General features: G+C 44.6%; 11 non-coding genes and 1 pseudogene across 11 annotated transcripts; 11 read left to right on the top strand and 1 right to left on the bottom strand.

The window, feature by feature from the left end:
* Positions 1-801: 801 nt before the first annotated feature.
* On the top strand, positions 802-873 carry trnap-ugg. The gene has a single exon. It is a non-coding gene; the product is annotated as a tRNA-Pro (tRNA).
* Positions 874-1,148: 275 nt separating this feature from the next.
* trnap-ugg lies at positions 1,149-1,220 on the top strand. The gene has a single exon. It is a non-coding gene; the product is annotated as a tRNA-Pro (tRNA).
* Positions 1,221-1,845: 625 nt separating this feature from the next.
* Positions 1,846-1,917, top strand: trnap-agg. The gene has a single exon. It is a non-coding gene; the product is annotated as a tRNA-Pro (tRNA).
* Positions 1,918-2,181: 264 nt separating this feature from the next.
* trnap-ugg lies at positions 2,182-2,254 on the top strand. The gene has a single exon. It is a non-coding gene; the product is annotated as a tRNA-Pro (tRNA).
* Positions 2,255-2,872: 618 nt separating this feature from the next.
* trnap-agg lies at positions 2,873-2,944 on the top strand. Its single transcript has one exon. It is a non-coding gene; the product is annotated as a tRNA-Pro (tRNA).
* A 611-nt stretch (positions 2,945-3,555) lies between these two features.
* On the top strand, positions 3,556-3,627 carry trnap-agg. The gene has a single exon. It is a non-coding gene; the product is annotated as a tRNA-Pro (tRNA).
* Positions 3,628-3,891: 264 nt separating this feature from the next.
* On the top strand, positions 3,892-3,963 carry trnap-ugg. The gene has a single exon. It is a non-coding gene; the product is annotated as a tRNA-Pro (tRNA).
* A 616-nt stretch (positions 3,964-4,579) lies between these two features.
* On the top strand, positions 4,580-4,651 carry trnap-ugg. Its single transcript has one exon. It is a non-coding gene; the product is annotated as a tRNA-Pro (tRNA).
* A 271-nt stretch (positions 4,652-4,922) lies between these two features.
* trnap-ugg lies at positions 4,923-4,994 on the top strand. The gene has a single exon. It is a non-coding gene; the product is annotated as a tRNA-Pro (tRNA).
* Positions 4,995-6,126: 1,132 nt separating this feature from the next.
* trnap-cgg lies at positions 6,127-6,198 on the top strand. The gene has a single exon. It is a non-coding gene; the product is annotated as a tRNA-Pro (tRNA).
* A 934-nt stretch (positions 6,199-7,132) lies between these two features.
* Positions 7,133-7,204, top strand: trnap-cgg. Its single transcript has one exon. It is a non-coding gene; the product is annotated as a tRNA-Pro (tRNA).
* Positions 7,205-22,330: 15,126 nt separating this feature from the next.
* Positions 22,331-23,019, bottom strand: LOC119494944 (annotated as a pseudogene).
* Between the last annotated feature and the right edge of the window lie 3,513 nt (positions 23,020-26,532).

The raw sequence follows: 26,532 nt of genomic DNA on the forward strand, positions 1-26,532 counted from the left end.
AAGCTTTGTTAAAAACAAAACAATCTTCTCAAACGTCATTATTAACAGTTCTTTAACTTGAATGGGTTCTTCTGAACATGAACGGTTCTTCTGAACATGAACTGTCCTGAACATGAATGGAACATTGAAGAACATGAACGGTTCTTCTGAACATGGCCTCTATTGCGTCTCCCACTTTTCCTGAAATTGTCTGTCAGATGGTAGAGACAGTTTGCTTTAGTGACTGAAAAAGAAATGTGCATCTTGCAATTTGGTCACTGCAGTGCCTTGCCTTTAACATTGTGTGCGTTCTTGCAAAAATTTAGTCACGTTCGTCTTTGGTGCTGGACGATCCTGCACTTTTTGCCAAGCCTTGCCTATCGAATACACATGCCAAATAATGGAAATTGTATTGAAGTCGCAGACATAAGTAGGATTTGGTCGGGCGGATATCAGATGATTGGCCTTTTGCCTGGCTCGTTGGTCTAGGGGTATGATTCTTGCTTAGGGTGCGAGAGGTCCAGAGTTTAAATCCCGGACGAGCCCAAGAGCTTCAGGCTGGTGGATTGACAGTTTGCTTTAGTGACTGAAAAAGAAACGTATGTCTTGCAATTTGGTCACTGCAGTGCCTTGCCTTTAACATTGTGCGCGTTCGTGCAAAAATTGAGTCGTGTTCGTCTTTGGTGCAGGACAATCAATCCTGCACTTTTTGCCAAGCCTTGCCTATTGAAGACAGATGCACAATATAAGGGAAATTGTATTGAATTCGCAGACATAAGCAGGATTTGGTCCGGTGGATATCAGATGATTAGTGTTTTGCCTGGCTCGTTGGTCTAGGGGTATGATTCTCGCTTTGGGTGCGAGAGGTCCCGGGTTCAAATCCCGGACGAGCCCAAGAGCTTCAGTCAGATGGTAGAGACAGTTTGCTCTAGTGACTGAAAAAGAAACGTGCGTCTTGCAATTTGGTCACTGCAGTGCCTTGCCTTTAACATTGTGTGTGTTCGTGCAAAAATTGAGTCGTGTTCGTCTTTGATGCAGGACAATCAATCCTGCACTTTTTGCCAAGCCTTGCCTATTGAAGACAGATGCAAAATAAAGGAAATTGTATTGAATTCGCAGACATAAGCAGGATTTCGTCGGGCGGATATCAGATGATTAGTCTTTTGCCTGGCTCGTTGGTCTAGGGGTATGATTCTCGCCTTGGGTGCGAGAGGTCCTGGGTTCAAATCCCGGATGAGCCCAAGAGCTTCAGGCTGGTGGTAGTGACAGCTGACTTTAGTGACAGAAAAAGAAGTGTGTGTCCTTGCAATTTGGACAATGCAGTTCCTTGCGATTACCAATGTGTGCGTTCGTTGCAAAAAGTGAGTAGCGTTCGTGCATAAAGTGAGTCGCGTTTGTCTTTGGTGCTGGACGATCCTGCACTTTTTGCCAAGCCTTGCCTATCGAAGACATGCAAAATAAAGGAAATTGTATTGCTGTCTCAGAACTAAGCAGGATTTGGTCGGGCGGATATCAGATGATTGGTCTTTTGCCTGGCTCGTTGGTCTAGCTTAGGGTGCGAGAGGTCCCGGGTTCAAATCCCGGACGAGCCCAAGAGCTTCAGTCAGATGGTAGAGACAGTTTGCTTTAGTGACTGAAAAAGAAATGTGCGTCTTGCAATTTGGTCACTGCAGTGCCTTGCCTTTAACATTGTGTGCGTTCTTGCAAAATTGAGTCGCGTTCGTCTTTGATGCAGGACAATCAATCCTGCACTTTTTGCCAAGCCTTGCCTATTGAAGACAGATGCAAAATAAAGGAAATTGTATTGATGTCTCAGAACTAAGCAGGATTTGGTCGGGCGGATATCAGATGATTGGTCTTTTGCCTGGCTCGTTGGTCTAGGAGTATGATTCTCGCTTAGGGTGCGAGAGGTCCCGGGTTCAAATCCCGGACGAGCCCAAGATCTTCAGGCTGGTGGAAAAGACAGCCTGCTTTCGTGACTGACAAAGAAATGTCCGATTTGGACAATGCAGTGCCTTACCTTTCACATAGTGTACGTTGTTGCAAAAATTGGGTCACGTTTGGCTTTGGTGGAGGAGATTCCTTCACTTTTTGCCAAGCCATGCCTATCGAAGACACATGCCAAATAATGGAAATTGTATTGAAGTCGCACACCTAAGGAGGATTTGGTCGAGCGGACATCGAACACTCAGCATTTTGCATGGCTCGTTGGTCTAGGGGTATGATTCTCGCTTTGGGTGTGAGAGGGTCCCGGGTTCAAATCCCGGACGAGCCCAAGAGCTTCAGATCTGTGGTAGAGTCAGCTTGCTCTAGTGACTGGAAAAGAAATGTGTGTCTTGCAATTTGGACAATGCATTGCTTTGCGATTACCAATGTGTGCGTCCTTGCATAAATTGAGTCGCGTTCGTTTTTGATGCAGGACGGTCCTGCACTTTTTGCCAAGCTTTGCCTATCGAAGACAGATGCCAAATAAAGGAAATTGTATTGATGTCTCAGAACTAAGCAGGATTTGGTCAGGCGGATATCAGATAATTTGTCTTTTGCCTGGGTCGTTGGTCTAGGGGTATGATTGTCGCTTAGGGTGTGAGAGGTCCCGGGTTCAAATCCCGGACGAGCCCAAGAGTTTCAGTCAGATGGTAGAGACAGTTTGCTTTAGTGACTGAAAAAGAAATGTGCGTCTTGCAATTTGGTCACTGCAGTGCCTTGCCTTTAACATTGTGTGCGTTCTTGCAAAAATTGAGTCGCGTTCGTCTTTGATGCAGGACAATCAATCCTGCACTTTTTGCCAAGCCTTGCCTATTGAAGACAGATGCAAAATAAAGGAAATTGTATTGATGTCTCAGAACTAAGCAGGATTTGGTCGGGCGGATATCAGATGATTGGTCTTTTGCCTGGCTCGTTGGTCTAGGAGTATGATTCTCGCTTAGGGTGTGAGAGGTCCCGGGTTCAAATCCCGGACGAGCCCAAGATCTTCAGGCTGGTGGAAAAGACAGCCTGCTTTCGTGACTGACAAAGAAATGTCCGATTTGGACAATGCAGTGCCTTACCTTTCACATAGTGTACGTTGTTGCAAAAATTGGGTCACGTTTGGCTTTGGTGGAGGAGATTCCTTCACTTTTTGCCAAGCTTTGCCTATCGAAGACAGATGCCAAATAAAGGAAATTGTATTGATGTCTCAGAACTAAGCAGGATTTGGTCAGGCGGATATCAGATAATTTGTCTTTTGCCTGGGTCGTTGGTCTAGGGGTATGATTGTCGCTTAGGGTGTGAGAGGTCCCGGGTTCAAATCCCGGACGAGCCCAAGAGCTTCAGTCAGATGGTAGAGACAGTTTGCTTTAGTGACTGAAAAAGAAATGTGCGTCTTGCAATTTGGTCACTGCAGTGCCTTGCCTTTAACATTGTGTGCGTTCTTGCAAAAATTGAGTCGCGTTCGTCTTTGATGCAGGACAATCAATCCTGCACTTTTTGCCAAGCCTTGCCTATTGAAGACAGATGCAAAATAAAGGAAATTGTATTGATGTCTCAGAACTAAGCAGGATTTGGTCGGGCGGATATCAGATGATTGGTCTTTTGCCTGGCTCGTTGGTCTAGGAGTATGATTCTCGCTTAGGGTGTGAGAGGTCCCGGGTTCAAATCCCGGACGAGCCCAAGATCTTCAGGCTGGTGGAAAAGACAGCCTGCTTTCGTGACTGACAAAGAAATGTCCGATTTGGACAATGCAGTGCCTTACCTTTCACATAGTGTATGTTGTTGCAAAAATTGGGTCACGTTTGGCTTTGGTGGAGGAGATTCCTTCACTTTTTGCCAAGCCATGCCTATCGAAGACACATGCCAAATAATGGAAATTGTATTGAAGTCGCACACCTAAGGAGGATTTGGTCGAGCGGACATCGAACACTCAGCATTTTGCATGGCTCGTTGGTCTAGGGGTATGATTCTCGCTTTGGGTGTGAGAGGTCCCGGGTTCAAATCCCGGACGAGCCCAAGGAGCTTCAGATCTGTGGTAGAGTCAGCTTGCTCTAGTGACTGGAAAAGAAATGTGTGTCTTGCAATTTGGACAATGCATTGCTTTGCGATTACCAATGTGTGCGTCCTTGCATAAATTGAGTCGCGTTCAGTTTTTGATGCAGGACGGTCCTGCACTTTTTGCCAAGCTTTGCCTATCGAAGACAGATGCCAAATAAAGGAAATTGTATTGATGTCTCAGAACTAAGCAGGATTTGGTCAGGCGGATATCAGATAATTTGTCTTTTGCCTGGGTCGTTGGTCTAGGGGTATGATTGTCGCTTAGGGTGTGAGAGGTCCCGGGTTCAAATCCCGGACGAGCCCAAGAGCTTCAGGCAGATGGTAGAGACAGTTTGCTTTAGTGACTGAAAAAGAAATGTGCGTCTTGCAATTTGGTCACTGCAGTGCCTTGCCTTTAACATTGTGTGCGTTCTTGCAAAAATTTAGTCACGTTCGTCTTTGGTGCAGGACAATCCTGTACGTTTTGCCAAGCCATGTCTATCGAATACACATGCCAAATAATGGAAATTGTATTGAAGTCGCAGACATAAGTAGGATTTGGTCGGGCGGATATCAGATGATTGGTACTTTGCCTGGCTCGTTGGTCTAGGGGTATGATTCTCGCTTTGGGTGCGAGAGGTCCCGGGTTCAAATCCCGGACGAGCCCAAGAGCTTCAGTCAGATGGTAGAGACAGTTTGCTTTAGTGACTGAAAAAGAAATGTGCGTCTTGCAATTTGGTCACTGCAGTGCCTTGCCTTTAACATTGTGTGCGTTCTTCCAAAAATTTAGTCACGTTCGTCTTTGGTGCAGGACAATCCTGTACGTTTTGCCAAGCCATGTCTATCGAATACACATGCCAAATAATGGAAATTGTATTGAAGTCGCAGACATAAGTAGGATTTGGTCGGGCGGATATCAGATGATTGGTATTTTGCCTGGCTCGTTGGTCTAGGGGTATGATTCTCGCTTTGGGTGCGAGAGGTCCTGGGTTCAAATCCCGGACGAGTCCAAGAGCTTCAGGCTGGTGGTAGAGACAGCTTGCTCTAGTGACTGAAAAAGAAATGTGTGTCTTGCAATTTGGACAATGCATTGCCTTGCGATTACCAATGTGTGCGTTCGTCTTTGGTGCTGGACGATCCTGCACTTTTTACCAAGCCTTGCCTATCGAAGACAGATGCAAAATAAAGGAAATTGTATTAATGTCTCAGAACTAAGCAGGATTTGGTCGGGCAGATATCAGATGATTGGTCTTTTGCCTGGCTCGTTGGTCTAGGGGTATGATTCTCGCTTAGGGTGCGAGAGGTTCAAATCCCGGACGAGCCCAAGAGCTTCAGTCGGATGGTAGAGACAGCCTGCTTTCGTAACGTAAAAGAAATGTCCAGTTTGGACAATGCAGTGCCTTGCCTTTCACATAGTGTACGTTCTTGCAAAAATTGGTTCACGTTCCATTTTGGTGCAGGACAATCTTTCACTTTTTGCCAAGCCATGCCTATTGAAGAAAGATGCCAAATAATGGTAATGTGTTGAATACGCAGACATAAGCAGGATTTGGTCGGGCTGACATCAAACAATTGGTCTTTTGCATGGCTCGTTGGTCTAGGGCAGTGGTCTCAAACTCAATTTACCTGGGGGGCCGCTGGAGGCGGAGTCTGGGTGAGGCTGGGCCGCATCAGGTATTCCACAAAAAAAAGCTTTGTTAAAAACAAAACAATCTTCTCAAACGTCATTATTAACAGTTCTTTAACTTGAATGGGTTCTTCTGAACATGAACGGTTCTTCTGAACATGAACTGTCCTGAACATGAATGGAACATTGAAGAACATGAACGGTTCTTCTGAACATGGCCTCTATTGCGTCTCCCACTTTTCCTGAAATTGTCTGTCAGATGTAGAGGACAGTTTGCTTTAGTGACTGAAAAAGAAATGTGCATCTTGCAATTTGGTCACTGCAGTGCCTTGCCTTTAACATTGTGTGCGTTCTTGCAAAAATTTAGTCACGTTCGTCTTTGGTGCTGGACGATCCTGCACTTTTTGCCAAGCCTTGCCTATCGAATACACATGCCAAATAATGGAAATTGTATTGAAGTCGCAGACATAAGTAGGATTTGGTCGGGCGGATATCAGATGATTGGTATTTTGCCTGGCTCGTTGGTCTAGGGGTATGATTCTCGCCTCGGGTGCGAGAGGTCCCGGGTTCAAATCCCGGATGAGCCCAAGAGCTTCAGGCTGGTGGTAGTGACAGCTGACTTTAGTGACAGAAAAAGAAATATGTGTCTTGCAATTTGGACAATGCAGTTCCTTGCGATTACCAATGTGTGCGTTCGTGCAAAAAGTGAGTCGCGTTCGTCTTTGGTGCTGGACGATCCTGCACTTTTTGCCAAGCCTTGCCTATCGAAGACAGATGCAAAATAAAGGAAATTGTATTGATGTCTCAGAACTAAGCAGGATTTGGTCGGGCGGATATCAGGTGATCGGTCTTTTGCCTGGCTCGTTGGTCTAGGGGTATGATTCTCGCTTAGGGTGCGAGAGGTTCAAATCCCGGACGAGCCCAAGAGCTTCAGGCTGGTGGAAAAGACAGCCTGCTTTTGTGACTGACAAAGAAATGTCCAATTTGGACAATGCAGTGCCTTGCCTTTAACATTGTGTGCGTTCTTGCAAAAATGTAGTCACGTTCGTCTTTGGTGCTGGACGATCCTGCACTTTTTGCCAAGCCTTGCCTATCGAATACACATGCCAAATAATGGAAATTGTATTGAAGTCGCAGACATAAGTAGGATTTGGTCGGGCGGATATCAGATGATTGGTCTTTTGCCTGGCTCGTTGGTCTAGGAGTATGATTCTTGCTTAGGGTGCGAGAGGTCACGGGTTCAAATCCCGGACGAGCCCAAGAGCTTCAGTCGGATGGTAGAGACAGCCTGCTTTCGTAACGTAAAAGAAATGTCCAATTTGGACAATGCAGTGCCTTGCCTTTCAAATAGTGTACGGTGTTGAAAAAATTGGGTCACGTTCCATTTTGGTGCAGGACAATCTTTCACTTTTTGCCAAGCCATGCCTATCGAAGAAAGATGCCAAATAATGGTAATGTGTTGAATACGCAGACATAAGCAGGATTTGGTCGGGCTGACATCAAACAATTGGTCTTTTGCATGGCTCGTTGGTCTAGGGGTATGATTCTCGCTTCGGGTGCGAGAGGTCCCGGGTTCAAATCCCGGACGAGCCCAAGAGCTTCAGTTCTGTGGTAGAGACAGCTTGCTCTAGTGACTGAAAAAGCATTGTGCGTCTTACAGATTTGACAATGAAGTGCCTTGCCTTTAACATTGTGGTCGTTCTTACAAATATTAAGTCAAGTTCGTCTTTGGTGCTGGACGATCCTGCACTTTTTGCCAAGCCTTGCCTATCGAAGACAGATGCAAAATAAAGGAAATTGTATTGATGTCTCAGAACTAAGCAGGATTTGGTCGGGCGGATATCAGATGATTGGTCTTTTGTCTGGCTCGTTGGTCTAGGGGTATGGTTCTCGCTTCGGGTGCGAGAGTTCAAGGGTTCAAATCCCGGACGATTCCAAGAGCTTCAGGCTGGTGGTAGTGACAGCCGACCTTAGTGACAGAAAAAGAAATGTGCGCCTTGCAATTTGGTCACTGTAGTGCCTTGCCTTTAACATTGTGTGCGTTCTTACAAAAATTTTGTCACGTTCGTCTTTGGTGCAGGACAATCAATCCTTGACTTTTTGCCAGGCCTCGCCTATCGAAGACAGATGCAAAATAAAGGAAATTGTATTGATGTCTCAGAACTAAGCAGGATTTGGTCGGGCGGATATCAAATGATCGGTCTTTTGCTTAACTCATTGGTCTAGGGGTATGATCCTCGCTTCGGGTGCGAGAGCTCCCGGGTTCAAATCCCGGACGACCCCAAGAGCTTCAGGCTGGTGGTAGTGACAGCTGACTTTAGTGACAGAAAAAGAAATGTGTGTTTTGCAATTTGGATAATGCAGTGCCTTGCGATTACCAATGTGTGCATTCGTGCAAAAAGTGAGTCGCGTTCGTCTTTGGTGCTGGACGATCCTGCACTTTTTGCCAAGCCTTGCCTATCGAAGACAGATGCAAAATAAAGGAAATTGTATTGATGTCTCAGAACTAAGCAGGACTTGGTCGGGCGGATATCAGATGATTGGTCTTTTGCTTAACTCATTGGTCTAGGGGTATGATCCTCGCTTCGGGTGCGAGAGGTCCCGGGTTCAAATCTCGGACGAGCCCAAGAGCTTCAGGCTGGTGGTAGTGACAGTTTGCTTTAGTGACTGAAAAAGAAATGTGCGTCTTGCAATTTGGTCACTGCAGTGCCTTGCCTTTAACATTGTGTGCGTTCTTGCAAAAATTGAGTCGCGTTCGTCTTTGGTGCAGGACAATCAATCCTGCACTTTTTGCCAAGCCTTGCCTATCGAAGACACATGCCAAATAAAGGAAATTGTATTGAAGTCGCAGACATAAGTAGGATTTGATCACCCGGGTATCAAACAATAGGTCTATTGCTTGGCTCGTTGGTCTAGGGGTATGATTCTGGCTTTGGGTGCGAGAGGTGCCGGGTTCAAATCCCGGACCAGCCCAAGAGATTCAGTCCGGTAGTAGAGACAGCTTGCTTTAGTGACTGAAAAAGAAATGTGCGTCTTGCTAGTTGGACAATGCAGTGCCTTTCCATTACCAATGTGTTCGTTCTAGCAATAATTGAGTCACGTTTGTCTTTGGTGCAGGACGATCCTGCACTTTTTGCCAAGCCTTGCCAATCGAAGACAGATGCCAAATAAAGGAAATTGTATTGAATTCGCAGACATATGGATTTGGTCGGGCGGACATCAAACAATTGGTCTTTTGCATGGCTCGTTGTTCTAGAGGTATGATTCTCGCTTAGGGTGCGAGAGTTCTTGTGTTCAAATCCCGGACGAGCCCAAGAGATTCAGTCCGGTAGTAGAGTCAGCTTTCTTTAGTGACTGAAAAAGAAATGTGCGTCTTGCTAGTTGGACAACGCAGTGCCTTGCCATTACCAATGTGTTCGTTCTAGCAATAATTGAGTCACGTTTGTCTTTGGTGCAGGACGATCCTGCACTTTTTGTCAAGCCTTGCCTATCGAAGACAGATGCCAAATAAAGGAAATTGTATTGAATTCGCAGACATATGGATTTGGTCGGGCGGACATCAAACAATTGGTCTTTTGCATGGCTCGTTGTTCTAGAGGTATGATTCTCGCTTAGGGTGCGAGAGTTCTTGTGTTCAAATCCCGGACGAGCCCAAGAGCTTCAGTCCGATGGAAGAGACAGCCTGCTTTCGTGACTGAAAAAGAAATGTCTAATTTGGACAATGCAGTGCCTTACCTTTCACATAGTGTACGTTGTTGCAAAAATTGGGTCACGTTTGTCTTTGGTGGAGGAGATTCCTTCACTTTTTGCCAAGCCATGCCTATCGAAGACACATGCCAAATAATGGAAATTGTATGTAAGTCGCACACCTAAGCAGGATTTGGTCGAGCGGACATCGAACACTCAGTGTTTTGCATGGCTCGTTGGTCTAGGGGTATGATTCTGGCTTCGGGTGCAAGAGGTCCGGGGTTCAAATCCCGGACGAGCCCAAGAGCCTCAGTTCTGTGGTAGAGACAGCTTGCTCTAGTGACTGAAAAAGCATTGTGTGTCTTACAGATTTGACAATGAAGTGCCTTGCCTTTAACATTGTGTGCGTTCTTGCAAAAATGTAGTCACGTTTGTCTTTGGTGCAGGACAATCCTGTACGTTTTGCCAAGCCATGCCTATCGAAGACACATGCCAAACAATGGAAATTGTATTGAAGTCGCAGACCTAAGCAGGATTTGGTCGAGCGAACATCGAACACTCGGAGTTTTGCATGGCTCGTTGATCTAGGAGTTTATCTTGCTTAGGGTGCGAGAGCTCCTAGTTCAAAACCCGGACGAACAGAAGAGCATGAGTACGGTGGTAGTGAAATTTCACATTAGTGAATGAAAAAAAACTGCTGAAAAAGAAATGTGCATCTAACAATTTGGACGGTGCAGTGCCTTGCCGGTAACATTGTGTGTGTTCTAGCAAAAATTGAGTCACCTAAGTCTTTTGTGCAGGACATTCCTGCACTTTTTGCCAAGCCATGCCTATCAAAGACACATGCCAAATAATGGAAATTATATTGAAATCAAACAATTGGTCTTATCTATACAGAGATAAGTTAGCAAGGAATCTGGAGCATGAAGCTTGTAAAAACTTTATAGCTTTTGCAATTTGGCAACATAAAAGAACATAAAAAATGCATGAGCAATTTAGCTCTTTTTTTCTTAACATTTCAAATCCGGCTTTTGTCTGTATGCCTTGCTGGCAATGTCAGTCAGGGTTGTCTACTTGACATATTTCATGTTAATTGATAAAAGGATTGAATATATATATATATATATATATATATATATATATATACATACATACATAAATAGTGAATGAAAATAGACTTTCCTGGTGAGAAACGTGTATTTTAGCCTCCTAATTCCAGCTAATGACTATATTAATGATTTATATTTACTGTATTTATGGACGACTGTCAAAAGATGGCTGGCTGATTCACAAGCCCACTGATTGGCTGAGTGCTTGAATGGATGACAGGTTAAATAATCTGGCCCGATGACTGAATGCATGCACTGAAGAAATTGCAGACTACACTACAGAACATGAATATAGGCCTTCCTACTGGGACAAATAAATACCGTTTTTTTTTTCATAATAAATTTCCATTTTCTGTTCAGCTTCATCTCAATTAGTATGAAATGATGACATGCTGAATTGTATCTAAGCTGTTGAAAGAGTGCAGAGATGTGCCAGGTTAAATGGCTTCCCTGCTGACTGACAGGCTTGACTGAGTTTTAGATTGACCTGGTTTCTGTCTGTCTGAAGCAGCAGCTGGCTGCCTGATTGGCTGTCTGAAAGATTGACTGGGGGACGCGTTGATTGACATTTCACTACTTAACTGAACTGATGGATGTACTGTATAAATAAACACAACAGCAGATAAGTCTCACTTTTATTAAAAAAAGAAGAAAAAAAACATGCATCCTATTTATTTTATGAAGTAATCTTAAAAGTGTTTTACAGATGATGTGTGATTTAATGACTTAAGTGTGTGAAGTTAAATGTTGACATCAGTGGTTGGTCATTTGATTTGAGGTCATACGACTGCTGAGTTTGTTAACTCCCACTGCACTACCAAGAGGGTGATTTCTGGGGCAATATATATAATATATATATAACACAGAAAAGACCTACAGTTAGGTTACACCCTTGGGAAGACGTTCTGTGCTGAAAATGCTTATTTTGGTACAATCAAGCCTGGTGGTGAGCCTGTGTCTGTCAGGAACTGTAGGTTCTTTTCTGTTTAGTTATAGCCTCAGAGACTAGGGATGTCAAGATACCAGAAATCTAGTAGTCAATACCAATACCAGTGAATTTCCACGATTCTCGGTACCAATTCGATACCACGGTAAAAACAACAACAACAACATCAATAAATCCCATGTAATTCAACACGCACTCTTTTATTGAGGCATGTAGCCTTTAAGTAATAAATAAAAAGAATTTACCCATTTTGGCCATTTTGGCATATCAGACGACGGACGCTACATACTGACCGTGAACGCATCTGGTTCACGTTTAATCCCAATGCTATAAGGGAACCATAACATTAATGAGGTAATAGCCGCCAGGCGGATGGAGCCGTCACAGCCGGTGTGCATGGAGCAGCGGCGCCAGGTAGACCATCGCAGCGGAGCCCCGCAGCAAAAGCGCTACCGGAGAGGCCAGACACACCGCCACCCGACGGTAAAGATCAGAGTCAGCGCTCTGCACATGTTGACTGTCATCTTTTCTTGTAAAATGTACGGTGTAATCGGTAACACCGGTGTTGTCACAAGTTTATTAACCGGTGGGAACATTTTCCTCACTGTTACATCACTACCAACGACCATTACAGGCATCGTACGGTACCGTCGGTACTGTAGAAAATGTTTTTTGGCATCGACTTGGTACCGAAGTATCGGTTCTCGTGACATCCCTGTCAGAGACCTATAGGCACCGGTTGGTAAAGTGCACTTGAAGCCAAATACTTTTTAGGATTCGTCTTAAAAATTAAAATCTCCACCACTGATGTACAAAAGAAACGGACAGAGTAGAAGAGAATGGAGACCTTTTGATGCTGTTGTAGTATTTACTGATGAATATGGGCATGTTGCAGATATGGGTACTGATTTTAATATTATTATTAGTATTATTAGTATTATTATTAGTATTCAGGTTGTGTTTTATTTTCCATTTTATTTTCCTCGTTTGGAGCCTAAAGCAGCAACAATATTTCATTTAGGAGCTCAATATGCCGGGGTTAGTCTAACAATCATAATTTAACCATTCATCATTAATTTGAAGATATCAGAGAATTTCCTCACATTGTGCTTAACGCAACAGCCTTTCTGACAGATTATGCTTCACACGTGCAGCATGATAGATGATGGGGACATTGAAACTGTTAAATCAATCGCCTGTCAGAAACATTTACCAGATTATTAAACGGTAAGTGAAATGAGGGACGGCTGAAGTGCCCCAATTACTCAAATCCCCTCACTAGTCCCTACATGTAATGCCGTTCATACATCGGTGGAAGGGTCAGTTGTCGAAGATATGACAAAAGAATGATGATCAACATATTATGTTAAGTATGTAGTTCTACAGAACTTTGAAAATATCTTCTGTCTGATGGCTCATGCAGCAATCACTCACCTTTTTTTTGCACAGAGACCAATAATGTCTCCTTAACTGATGCGTAGACTAGAGGCCGAAATCAGCCCCAGTTTGCCGGTTATCCTGTTAGAAACAATTCAAGTTTCATTATCATTGGTGAAATTTGAAATATAATTAACAATTATTATGAGTTTTTACTGTAAAGTATACAAAATAAAGTGTCTGTAGTCAGGAGCTGTCGTAGCAAGTGAAAATAGAGCAACATAACCACAACTTAAAGGGACTGTTTGTTACTTCTTATACGTATAAATCATTGCAGGTCAGTGTCCCATGCCCGCTCGCGTGTGGCTACGCTGTTCAGACTCAGACTCCAACACAAACTACACGGAAGCACCAAACCTCTTGGTTGTATCTAGTGAAGCCCGTCTGTTAAACAGTGTTGGCCGCGGTCAGAGGACGCGGGGGAGACCGTAGCTTTGGTCTCCAGGACCGGAGTCTCTGCTGTACTCTGCTCCTCTGCCTGCTTGCCTTCACTCACACACCGCACTCGTTCTTGCTCTTTTGCTCCACTCTCACGTGCATGCGCTCACACTCCACACTGCAGAAGAGTTAGTTTAGCTCTGAGAATATCTAGTGAATGTACAGTGGACGTTTGTGCAGAAATAACTGCTGCAGCTCCTCCAGACCAACAGAGGTTTCCCGTGTCTTGTGAAGTGACGGGGCTCAGCAGAGAGAAACGTTATCGTCTCTGACCAAAACTCAGCACTGATTCATGGAGAAACCTTTGTCTGGTCAGCTAACATTACTGCCAAGCAGCTGAAATATAGAGTGATATTGTGCTTTTAGCTGACGTGTGTCGCCTCACTGTTTTGAGCGATGCTCGTTCATGTCTATGTAGAGCGAGCACAAGCGCGAGCAACAGGACGCTGACTTTCGTTGACTTAACGGCCACAGGTGTCGCTGTTAACAAGACATTTCTGATTCTTACAAACAGTCCCTTTAAAATACTTAAAATTCAAAGTAAACTATAAGATCTCACTAATTATATATAAGGCACTGAATGACCTCGCCCCCAGTTACATTTCTGATCTTCTTGTTCTATATTCTACCTCTCAACCACTCCCATCCTCAAATCTCAGCCTTTTATCCATCTCCTTTTCTGTCTCTGGAATCCCCCCCCCCCCCCGATCTCTTAGAGCTGCTGAGTCTCTGGACGGCTTTAAGCTGCTTCTAATAACCCATCTCTATAGGCCTCATCCACATACAGGATGTGTTTCAGTTTGGTCAGTCTCTCATTGTTTCTGTGTTTCATATTGTCATTATTCATTATTATTTGCTTTCTGTCATTGTTCAATGTTATCTGTGTGTGAAGCACTTTGTAATGGTAAGCTTTACTTACTTACTCACCTTCAATAATTACACGCTCTTCTCTGCAAAACTGTTGAGCAAATCAGAGAAGAATGCTAATGCTCGGACCACATTCACACATGCAGCAGGTGGTGTCTGTTGCAGGACTAAAACCTGAATCTCTTTGGTTGTACAACAATATCTCTAATCCCTGACTGTGCTTCAGCTACTGCTTATTGTAAATACAACTATTTACATAGTTCATACGTCTCTCAGCTGCACTTTCTAAAGCAGGCTCCAGGCTTTCCTCTAATTGTTCTTCCAGACTTACAAAGCATCCTAAACAGACACCATATGGTTGCCAACATGTTCAACACAACACAGTTGTTTCTCCACCGAATGCTGAATAAGAACAAAGCTGCTGTCTTGACAAAGACACCTTTACATTCCAAGATGCCTACAAAGAATTTAGTTAATGTCCTAAAAGACAAGTGAGCCACATTGTTGGATTAGCTTCTCTTTGTCACAAATTAGGTCTTGTTTTTCAAAACACACATGCACGCAGGCACGCATGCACACACATCCACACACACACACACACACACACACACACACACAGGTGGCCATTTCAGACGTCCTCATCTCCTGGACGACAGTGCTGAATACATATTCATAGATAGACATAGTTAAAGCTGCATCATAGAATTCATTATTTTATCCATAGTATTTGTATAGAACAAAATCTGACAATGTGTCAGGGCACACCTTTAGCCTACAAAGGATGAATGTACCAAAACCAGATGTTTATCAAATGAGTAATGGGATGGGTAAGATGGGTGACAGCTGGGTGGCTGGTTTGGGCCCCCAGGAGACCTTCTTGACCCTTTGGGTGAGTGGGGTGGATGTTGCTGGTATCACAGGGACCTGTTTGGGTTCCCTGGATTTGGTGGGGGGCTGAAATGTGTTTGGGGGGAGCGCTCCGTGGCTGCGGAGGTTCCGGGGTGTGGGTTGGCGGAGTGGGGGGCTGGCAGGGAGCTCTCTGCTGTGGTAGTGGGGGGGCTGGAGGGGGCTGGGAGGCTGGCTGGGTGTAGGGGGAGGGAGGTCTCGGGCTAGTAGTGGAGTGGGGAGCAGAGGTGGACGGTTGATCTTTTGTGAGTTGTATCTGGTGATGTGCTTGGGGAGGGAGGTGCATGGGCCTAAGGATAGGGAGGATTTGTGTGGAGCCAGCAGTGGTGGAAACTCTTCTTCATCTGATAGTTCTGGGATGGGGGGCAGAGAGCTGTCCAACCTGAGTCTGGTCTGGTGTGAAGGTGGAACAGCAGTAGGGTGGCTGGTTGTGTTCTGTTATTTATGTACGTTCAGTGTGTGTTCTATTGTGTGTATGGTGTCCGGTCTTGTCCATGTCGCTTTCTGGCCCAATTGACTGCAATTTGGAGGGCCAGAGGGTTGCGGGTGGTGTTGCTGAGGGTGAGTATGGTTGAGTGGTAATGTTCCTGAAGTACGGTTATGTTGGTTTGCATCCAATGTGTTGTGTTTGCCTGTATTTTGCTGCGTGTGCTGTCTGTAGGTGTGGATGATTTGATGAAATTGGTGAGTCTATTGACCTGTCTTAGCATGCCAGGTGGGAATGTGGTTGTGATGATGGCCTGATCTACTGTGTTGTTGTGATGAAAGGCTTGTATTCATTTGAAGTACTGTTTGCTGAGTGTCTGGGTGTATTGTGTGTCCATGGCTGTGGTTGTGTGTGTGGTGGGGTGGTTATGGTGTGTTCTTAGCTGTGTGTGCAAGGACATGAGTGGTTGTGGTTTGAAGTTGGTGTGTGTGTTTGAGCCGTGCTGCGTTACCTCTCCCACTTGACGGCACAGGCCTCACCCTGGAATAAATCATATTAATCGTCTAGTGTCGGGCTCTTACCTTAAACAGTGTAGATGGAGGTTCCAAGGGCCCGTGGTGGCTGAATTGTTTGAGGGGTGGTCTCCTGGCAGGTCTTCCTGATGGTGTTTAAACCGTGTCTGTCCAGTTGTTTGTGTTCCTGGTTGTGCCTGGTGGGGACACTCAGGAGAGAAAGATCCCACAATTGGCCAAATGTCTTTAATAAAAAGGAAGGCCCGTTTGGTGGAGAGAGGAGGCCTCTCCTCCTGCAGATAGGCACAGCCCTCCACTTGACGATTAAAGTTAAGATCTGTGTGTGTGTGTGTGTGAGCCATGCTGCATTAGCTCTCCCACTCGACGGCACAGGCCTCACCCTGGATTACGGTAACAGTGAAGCCACCACTTTTAGACAAAAACACTCTGAGGTATTCCGTTAGTTCAATAAGCAACTCATCTGATAACAACATATTGGAACATTTTCATACAACCCAAACACAAGGTCAACATGGAAACAGACGACTCTATAACACCACAAGAATATTCAATGACTTCAAAATCAAGGATCATGTTCACTAATGTTTTTTTTTTTTTTTAAAAGATAAGATTCTCACAAGTCTGCACATGGCAACTATGCTATAGTTAAGGTTCAGGAAAAATGGCAGTTCTGGAGAAACATTGTGGTCATCATTAATAAATGAGTGAATATTCATACAGTCCAAAGCAGGATATGCTATACAGCCACCACCAACACCCAATTTCACACTTGTGCTTTTCAATGAACACCACTTCCTGTATTAACACTGAAGTATTATCAGCAACATGTACTTATGTCATGTTTGGCAATGCAGGGTAACAGGGACTGGACTCAAACGCAGACAGCTGAAGACGCAGCAAGATGAATTCAGTGATTTATTTTCAAAAAGTTTACAGAGCTAGAGAGTCCAAATGGCAGGGAGTCTGGCAGACAGGTAACAGACAGGTAACAGACAGGTAATAGACAGGCAACAGACAGGCAACAGACAGGTAACGGCCAGGTAACAGACAGGTAACAGACATGTAACAGACAGGCAACAGACAGGCAACAGACAGGTAACAGACAGGTAACATACATGTAACAGACAGGCAACAGACAGGTAACAGACAGGTAACAGACATGTAACAGACAGGTAACAGACAGGTAACTGACAGGCAACTGACAGGTAACAGACAGGTAACAGACATGTAACGGACAGGTAACGGACAGGTAACAGACAAGTAACAGACATGTAACAGAAAGGTAACAGACAGGCAACTGACAGGTAACAGACAGGTAACAGACAAGTAACAGACATGTAAGAGATGTAACAGACAGGTAACAGACAGGTAACAGACAGGTAACAGACAAGTAACAGACATGTAACAGACAGGTAACAGACCGGTAACAAACAGGTGACAGACAGGTAACAGACAGAGGACAGACAGGTAACAGACAGGTAACAGACAGGAAACAGACAGGAAACAGACAGGTAACAGACAGGGGACTGACAGATAACGGACAGGTAACGGACAGGTAACAGACAGGTAACAGACAGGTAACAGACAGGAAACAGACAGGAAACAGACAGGTAACAGACAGGTAACGGACAGGGGACGGACAGGTAACGGACAGGTAACAGACAGGTAACAGACATGTAACAGACAGGAAACAGACAGGAAACAGACAGGTAACGGACAGGGGACAGCCAGGTAACGGACAGGTAACAGACAGGTAACGGACAGGTAACAGACAGGTAACAGACATGTAACAGACAGGTAACAGACAGGAGACGGACAGGTGACGGACAGGGGACGGACAGGTAACGGACAGGTAACAGACAGGTAACAGACATGTAACAGACAGGTAACGGACAGGTAACGGACAGGTAACAGACAGGTAACAGACATGTAACAGACAGGTAACAGACAGGAAACAGACAGGAAACAGACAGGTAACGGACAGGGGACGGACAGGTAACGGACAGGTAACAGACAGGTAACAGACATGTAACGGACAGGGGACCTGCAACTGTCGACCGGGGCAGACTGTCCCCGATGCGCCCCAACCGCGTCGTGCTGCCAGATCGGGGCTCGGCCCAAGTAAAAGGCGCCAGGGGTCTGCGGCGATGTCGGAAACCCACCCGACCCGTCTTGAAACATGGACCAAGGAGTCTAACGCACGCGCGAGTCAGAGGGTGCAAGCAAAACCCTGTGGCGCAATGAAAGTGAGGGCCGGCGCGCACCGGCTGAGGTGGGATCCCGGCCCAGTGGTGTCGGGCGCACCATCATAAAGTAGTATCGGTGCCGTTGTATCAGAGCTGTTTTGCGAGTACGAGTACATGAGCACAGTATCGGACCCGATACCCGATACTGGTATCGGTGCATCCCTAGTTGTACCCCAAAGATACGAGGCGTGATGGAGCGTGACCCAGCCTCCTTCAATAGGTTTTGGGGATGGCTCATGAGAGCGGAGCCAGGTGAGATGATTGACACAGCTGGTGCTCATTGTCTAATCACACTCTCCCTTTAAGTTCAGTTGTGTGCTGGACCTCCGATGACTGACACACACACAGAAAGGAGCGGGCCACATAGGCTGGCGGTGCCGTGGACTAGAGAGCGGAAAAAGAGTATAGTTGTGTATGAACTTTTAAGTTGCAGAAGCAGCTGAACCTCATGTGCCGGGGGACTGGGCAGCCTGAGGCGCATCGTGCTAGTTGTAAATGTTTGTTAAAGAAGTGTGTGATCAGTCCTAAACTAAAGCAGCTAAATGTTTGCAGCAATTTGTCCCGTCTGTGTTTGTGCTGAGAGAACCCACGGCGTCAGCAGACACGCTACAGATACTTTGGATACTTTCATTGTGCTAACATGGCTCCTCGTTTCCTTTCCTCGACTCCTCTCCTCGCTTCTTAGTCCCTTCCACCTGAGATGTGAGCGGAGGAGGCGAGGAAGAAATGCGAGTAGAGAGGAAATGAGGAAATATATTTTTAGAGACATGAAACGTCCTTTCCCCTGAAGCGTCTTGTGAAGTGACGTCCGTTTCTGATGACGGCAGCAGCTGATCACAGCTGGATTAGCTGATCACGGTTGGATCAGCTGATCACAGCTGGATCAGCTGAACACAGCTGGATCAGCTATCAGTCGGCTTTAACAGCTGTAGAGACTTTAGACGGAGTTTATGTCTGAACTGTAATAATACTAATAAAGACACTCAGTTATTCTCAGTGGTAGAGCAGCAGTGTTTCCTCTCTGTAGTCTGTTACCTGTTTAACAAACACCTGCACATGAATAACAGCTGCAGTCTGTATTTCTACTGTGGACTGAGTCCTGCTTAGAGGACCAGGAACCATCTCTACTGGCTCAATGCCTTTAAATTGTTTACTCATTATTAGCGTCTGTAGTTATTGATATTCTAATTGTGAATTCATTATTTAATAACCCAGAATATGATTGTGTCTTCTGAACACTGGAAACAATTTATTAAGCTAAATGTTTGGGGGGAAAATGTAAATGATGTAACTCATATCAGGATTATCAACCTCACATGTGACTGAATGGAAATGAGGATAAATGATGTAACAGGTGTTTGTTGCTGACAGACAGACTCTCCTTCTCTCTCTGACTTAATCTGTATCCTTAATACAAGTTAAAGGGAGAAATAACAGATCATGAAAAGGAAACATTCTAATAAATGGAGAAAGTTGTTAACAGCCGGTTGCAGTTGTTGTCAGGTCGGTGTGTGAAGCAGAGATCCTGCAGGTCCTTCTGCTGCTGGAACACTTTACCATCTACATGATCCGTCTGTTGTTCACACCTTCAGTTAACACAGATTTTAACTAGATGGTGAATCAGAAGACAACTAAACTATGAAACTTTTAATCTGTGATCTGTCTTCACTCAGGATAGGACGCGAGGAAGCATAAGTTAGCACTATAATTGTTTCATTTTCGCACGATTTGAGCAATATACCGCTTGTAATAAATACAAAATATCACGGGTAAATAGTTACCTCGTCATTCAATTTTATTTTATTTTTCTAAATAATTTATATATATAATATTATTTTTTAGTAAAACTACCAGTTGGGAACCGTCAAAGGAAGCCAAAACAGTATTTACGTCTGTAATTAAAAGGCCCAGCCAAAATGACTTTGGGCCATCCAAAACTGAAATCCTGGCACCGTGCCTGCAGTGCATTACACCCAGTCAGAAGCCCTGGATAACAAAGGAGGTCAAAACTCTCCTCAAGGACCGTAATGCCACCTACATGTCCAGCGTCAGAGCTCCAAACCGTGCTGCTAGAGCCAACCTGAAGAGAGGCATCATCAGCGGCCTCAATGACTACCGTCTGATAGCACTCGTACCGGTCATCATGAAGTGCTTCGAGAGGCTGGTCCCGCAGCACATCAAAGCCAGCCTCCCACCCTCCTTCGACCCACACCAGTTTACCTACAGAGCAAATAGGTCGACTGAGGATGCCATCGCCACAGCTCTTCACGCTGCACTGACCCACCTTGAACACCAGGGGAGCTACAGTATGTGAGGATGCTTTTCAGAGACATTAGCTCTGCCTTTAACACGGTCAGACTGGTTACTAAACTTACTGACCCAGGTATTTCCCAACCCACCTGCTACTGGATCAAGGACTTTCAGACCAACCACACCCAGACTGTTAGACTAGGCCCCCACCTCTCCTGTGTGTTGAGCCCCATCCTCTACGCCCTCTACACTCATGACTGCATCCCCATTCATTCAGTCGTCTGCAGACGACACGACTGTGGTTGGAATTATCTCAGGAGGAGACGAGACAGCCTACAGGGATGAAGTCCAAGTACTGACAACATGATGTTCAGAGAGCAATCTCGTCCTGAACTCCTCAAAAAACAAATAACTCATAATAGACTTCTGGAAGAACAGTGCAGACCCTGACCCATTTTACATCAACGGGGACTGTGTGGAAAGGGTCCCTTCTTTCAGGTTCCTGTGCACGCACATCGCCGATGATGTCTCCTGGTCTACCAACACCACCGTTGTAGTCAAGAAGGCGCAGCAGCGACTCCGCGTCCCTGAGGATCCTCAGGAAAAAACAACCTGCCGGAGAAGCTGCTGGTGTCCTTCTACTGCTGCTTCATTGAGAGTGTGCTGGCGTACTGCAACACTGCGTGGTATGCCAGCTGCTCAGCAGCAGACATGAGCAGACTTCCGGGGGTCATCAACATGGTCCAGAAGATCATCTGCCGATCACTGCCATCTCTGGACGACTTATTCAGCCTTCGCTGCCTCAGTAGAGCAGCCGATATAATAAAAGACCTACCCTGGACACTATCAGTTTGACCTGCTGCCCTCTGGCAGACGCTTAAGGTCCATCAAATCACAGACAAACAGACTCAAAAACAGCTTCTACCCCGGAGCCATACGTGAAATGAACACTGTCAAACACCGACACCGACTGTCTACACTGACTATCAGCACTTTCACTTACAGCTACATTCCAACTGCAGTCCAACATTTGCATGCATATATTGTACACTGCTCGGATGTTTTTATAGAGCCGATACAACTCAGAAAACGTGCAATATTCAGAAGTGCAATATCTTTCTGTTTTTATGGGTCACAGCACATAGTTTTCTGTTGATAACATATATTTTATTTCTTCTTTATATATATTCAATTCAATTCAATTTAATTTATTTTTATATAGCATCAAATCATAACAGAAGTTATCCCGAGATGCTTTTTATATAGAGCAGGTCTAGACCGTACTCTATAGTTTAGAGACCTAACAAGAGATCCCACCAAGAGCATTGCAATGCGCTGTGGCCAGGAAAAACTCCCCATTTAGCGGGTAGAAACCTGGAGCAGAACCGGGCTCTGGCTGGGCGGCCATCTGCCTCGACGGGTTGGGTTTTGAGAGAGAGAGAGAGAGAGAGAGAGAGAGAGAGAGAGAAAGAGAGAGAGAGAGGGGGGGGTGGGGGGGGGGGGGGAGAAAAGAGACGGGGGGAGAGAGAGAGAGAGAGAGAGAGAGAAAAGAGACGGGGAGAGAGAGGGGGAGAAAAGAGACGGGGAGAGAGAGGGGGAGAGATGTACAGCAACCACAATAATAGCACAGCAGCTGTAAGAACTAATAAAAGTAGGACTAATAACAAAATCAATAGCAGTGGATGTAAAAGAGTGATTATACAACTATCAGAATTAATAGCTGTAATAATAATAGAAGTATAACTAATACTACTAATAATAATGATGGTAGTAGTGGGTGTCAAGCAGGCAGCAGGTGTAACCCAGATCCAGGTGTAACCCTGATCCATGGTTTCCTGCGAGACGAGAAAGCACAAGGACTCTGGGGAAGAAATCAAGTTAGGAACAATGAATGGGACATGAATAGATCAAAGAGGAAAGTCTTTAGCCTACTCTTAAATGTGGAGAGGGTGTCTGCCTCCTGGACTGAAACTGGGAGCTGGTTCTACAGAAGAGGAGCTTGATAGCTGAAGGCTCTGGCTCCCATTCTACTTTTGGAGACTCTAGGAACCTCAAGTAACCCTGCTGCATTCTGGGAGCGCAGTGCTCTAATGGGGAAATAGGGTACTATGAGCTCTTTAAGATATGATGGGGCCTGACCGTTTAGCGCTTTGTAGGTGAAGAGGATGATTTTAAATTCTATTCCAGATTTTACAGGCAGCCAGTGTAGAGAAGCTAATACAGGAGTTATATGATCTCTTTTTCTAGTTCTTGTCAGTACACGTGCTGCAGCATTCTGGATCAACTGGAGAGTCTTAGGAGACTTATTGGAGCAGCCTGATAATAAGGAGTTGCAGTAATCTAGTCTAGAAGTAAGTTTTGAGACAAGATGTGTCTGATCTTCGTAATGTTACGTAGATGAAAGAAGGCAGTCCTTGAGGTTTGTTTTATGTGAGAGTTAAAGGACATATCCTGATCGAAGATAACTCCCAGATTCCTAACGGTGGTGCTGGAGGCCAGGGCAATGCCATCTAGAGTAACTATATCATTAGATCATTTGTTTCGAATATATGTTTGATGCATGCACAGTCAGGACTGCTACTTATTTTGGTTGTACTTTGTGCAATGACAATAAAGGAATTATCTTCTATTCTAGCACACAATGTGTTAAAACTAGGACCAGACAAAGGATCCTAATTGACTTTCCATTGGCAGTGTTTCTGTGGTCCCAACACGTAACTGTAACACATCACGTACCACCACCAAGTAATATGCTGTTAAGAGGTCGTGGTCATGTCACGTATTCCGGCTGACTGATACTTACTTTAGGCTGTCTCATATTTAGTCTTTATTTGAGAATAAACATGTCCTCTATTGACTGGCTGATGACACCTCTTTAGTTTCTCTGATATGTGAGAACCAGATAAAATGCTTTGCTCTCTTTTCTCTACAACCTTATTTTTTTCTTTTTTCTTTCTCATTCTTCTTTTCCTACCTTCCTCAACTCACCCTACCTTCTTTATGTTTCTCTGTCAAACCCATTGCTCTGTCTTCTCTCTGTCTCCATCCGCCTGCATCGGCATAGAGAAAAACACTAATTGCCGTCCTCTCAAATCACATGAAAGCATCAGGTGGTTCAGTGTCTTCAGATAAAAGAAAGGAGGGTGGAAGGAGGGCAAAGAGATAGAGAGGAGGATCAGAGGTGTCTCTACATACTGCAGGTATGGAGGTATATTACCTTTTTATTTCTTCCTTTCTTCCTTTATCTCTCTCTGAGTTATGTAACACTTTACATGGCATGATGTGGCTGTATGGGGAAGGTTGTAGAACTATAACCACAACTTTGATCAGAAATATATTAAACTGCAGTGATCCAAGCTTTATATTCACTGGAGCAATGCTGTGATTTTCTAGATAACTGCAGTAGTATCTGGCTCCTACAGATTGTGCAAACCTTGCTGAACTGTAAAATGTTCTTAAAATGAAATGTGACATTTTGTCTGAAGATCTACACAAAATCAATAATATGCCTTTGCTGCTTGCCTCCTAACTATACATATATTTCACTTCAACATTGTCTCTGTACAGCCATTTTAAACTGTAGTGGAAGTTTACTACAGTAATGAAACACCACACCATGCTGTGACAACAAATCAAAGCTCAATTGCAATTCTTTGTAAGAAAACACGAAATGTGTGAAAACTCACTCTCACACAAAACACAAACACATTTCATTATATTGTTGAGAACGATGGCTGAACTTCTTCCTCCTGCTCCTCAGTATTCTGTTCCTCAGTGTACAGGTGTTTCTGTTTAACAGGTAACAGTGTTATCTGGTGAAATTCAGCCAAATGTATCCACACATACACTACACGGGCACTGCCACCCATACTGTCAATCACAGTGTGTTGTCCCCCTGCACAAAGCAGCCACCCATGCACCACTTGACTGTTTAAAACTGTCTCTTTATAACATCGGATCTCTCACTAGCAAAGGTTGGCTGATTCACGACTTTATTATGGACAACAAACTGGACCTTTTATGCCTCACTGAGACCTGGCAACAGCCAAATGATTTCTCCCAGCTTAATGAAGCTGTCCCACCTGGTTTTGCATACATTAGCAAACCCAGTGCATCCGTGACGGGGGGGGGGGAGTGGTCTTGCTGTGCTCTATTGTGACGGACCATCTCCTTCAGAAACATTAAACACATCAACCCCACAGATCTCGACACCCTTATTAACTCCTCCCCCAGTCCTCCCCCATCCTCCTCACCTGCTGAACTGGTGAGTCACTACAGTAACTGTCTCTCCTCTTCCCTGGATACCCTGGCCCCCCTGAAAAACCGCACAGTCTCCTACTTCAATGGTCAGAAGACCACCCCCACCTCACGCCTCAGCCCCATGGGAGCTAGGACGTTCATTCAAATCCCACCTCAAAACTCACCTGTTTAAACTGGCTTATTCACTGTAGTGCAGGGGTGCCCAATACGTCGATCGCGATCTACCGGTCGATCGCAAAGGTAGTGTGGGTAGATCGCATGGCATTAAAAAAAAAAAAAAAAAAAAGTTTTTTTTTTTTTTTTTTAAATAGACGTCAGCCAACAAATTGCAACACTGTTTCACCTGAACTCATCTGGAGTGGAGGATGAGATTTTGACACTACAAGCTGACATTCAGCTTAAGTCCAGGGCTCATGGACAGTTCTGGAACTTACTCACAGAGGAAAAGTACCTCAACATGAGGAAATGTGCTACCTCCTTGACTGCATTATTCGGCTCCACTTATTTATGCGAGTCAGCCTTTTCCCACATGAAGATTATTAAGTCCAAATACCGTTCCACCTTGACTGATGATCATTTGGAAATGTGCTTGAGGCTGGCTATCAGCAGCTACTGTCCGGACTATGCATCCCTGGCTGATTCCATTCAGTGCAAGTCATCAGAGTAAGGTAATGACAAAAAATGTACAGTTATATTGTACAATATGGGTTCATGCAGTTATGCAAGGTACACCAACATATATTGTACATATAAAGAATACTCAATATATTTATAAATAAATATATGTTTTGCATTTTTATAGTAGGTAGATCATTTTGACTTTGTCATTTTATAAGTAGCTCGCATGCTGAAAAAGTGTGTGCACCCCTGCTGTAGTGAGTCCATCAGTCCATCACATGTCTGTCTAAATGTGTCTTTGTCATGTCTGGCTGGTTTTATCTGTTTGAGTATAATTTTATCTTTGTAAGGTGTCTTTGGGTGTCTTGGAAGGCGCCACCAAATAAAATGTATTATTATTATTAGTAGTAACTTTTATGTACCTGAGGCCTGTACTACGAAGCAGGATTTAGCGTTAGCAAGGTAACTTCAGGGTTAACCCCTCAGGGTTTTTCGTCCTACGAAGGTGGATCACTTCTTACCGGGTATAAGACAAATGAGGAAGATTAAGTCATAATCAGACTAAAAACAACACAGTTTAAACTGACAGATGCAGGAAGGACAGCTGGCTGTATGCTGTGGGTGTTTACTGCTTTGAATAGATGTTTTTATATATATTTTTTTTTACTTGCTCTTGAGTCCGTTTCACACCGCCTGAGACGGGGACGCAGCTGAAGGTTGAAATAGTCATAGACGCCATATGTTAGCTGCAGGATATAATGAAGTGTAATCCTTTCATCCATTGCACTCCTTAAAAGCTATTTATATCTAGACGACTATATCTGACTTTTGAGTATTCCGTTAAATTAATAAGCCTATTAATTTACTCAATCACACATCGGGAGTTTTTTCTTTCACCAGCTGTCCTTCCTGCATTTTGCAGCTTCAACGGTGTTACTTTTAGTCTGGATTATGTGTTTAACTTCTTTGTATTTGTCTAATATAGTTTCTTCCTTTGTAAAATGTGCCACTCTGTCTGTCTGTCTGCAGTCTGTAGACTTGTCCATGTCTGTGATTGGTCATATGTTGCAAACACCTCCCCGTTCATGTGATCGCGCTCACAGCCAGACTGAGAAACCCTGGGTTGATTTACCGAGTTGATAACCAGCGTCGTAGGACCGCTATCTTGTTTGTTAGGGTTAGTGTAGCCAGATAAGG

Source organism: Sebastes umbrosus, chromosome 9 (assembly GCF_015220745.1).
Source record: "Sebastes umbrosus isolate fSebUmb1 chromosome 9, fSebUmb1.pri, whole genome shotgun sequence".
Taxonomy (NCBI): domain Eukaryota; kingdom Metazoa; phylum Chordata; class Actinopteri; order Perciformes; family Sebastidae; genus Sebastes; species Sebastes umbrosus.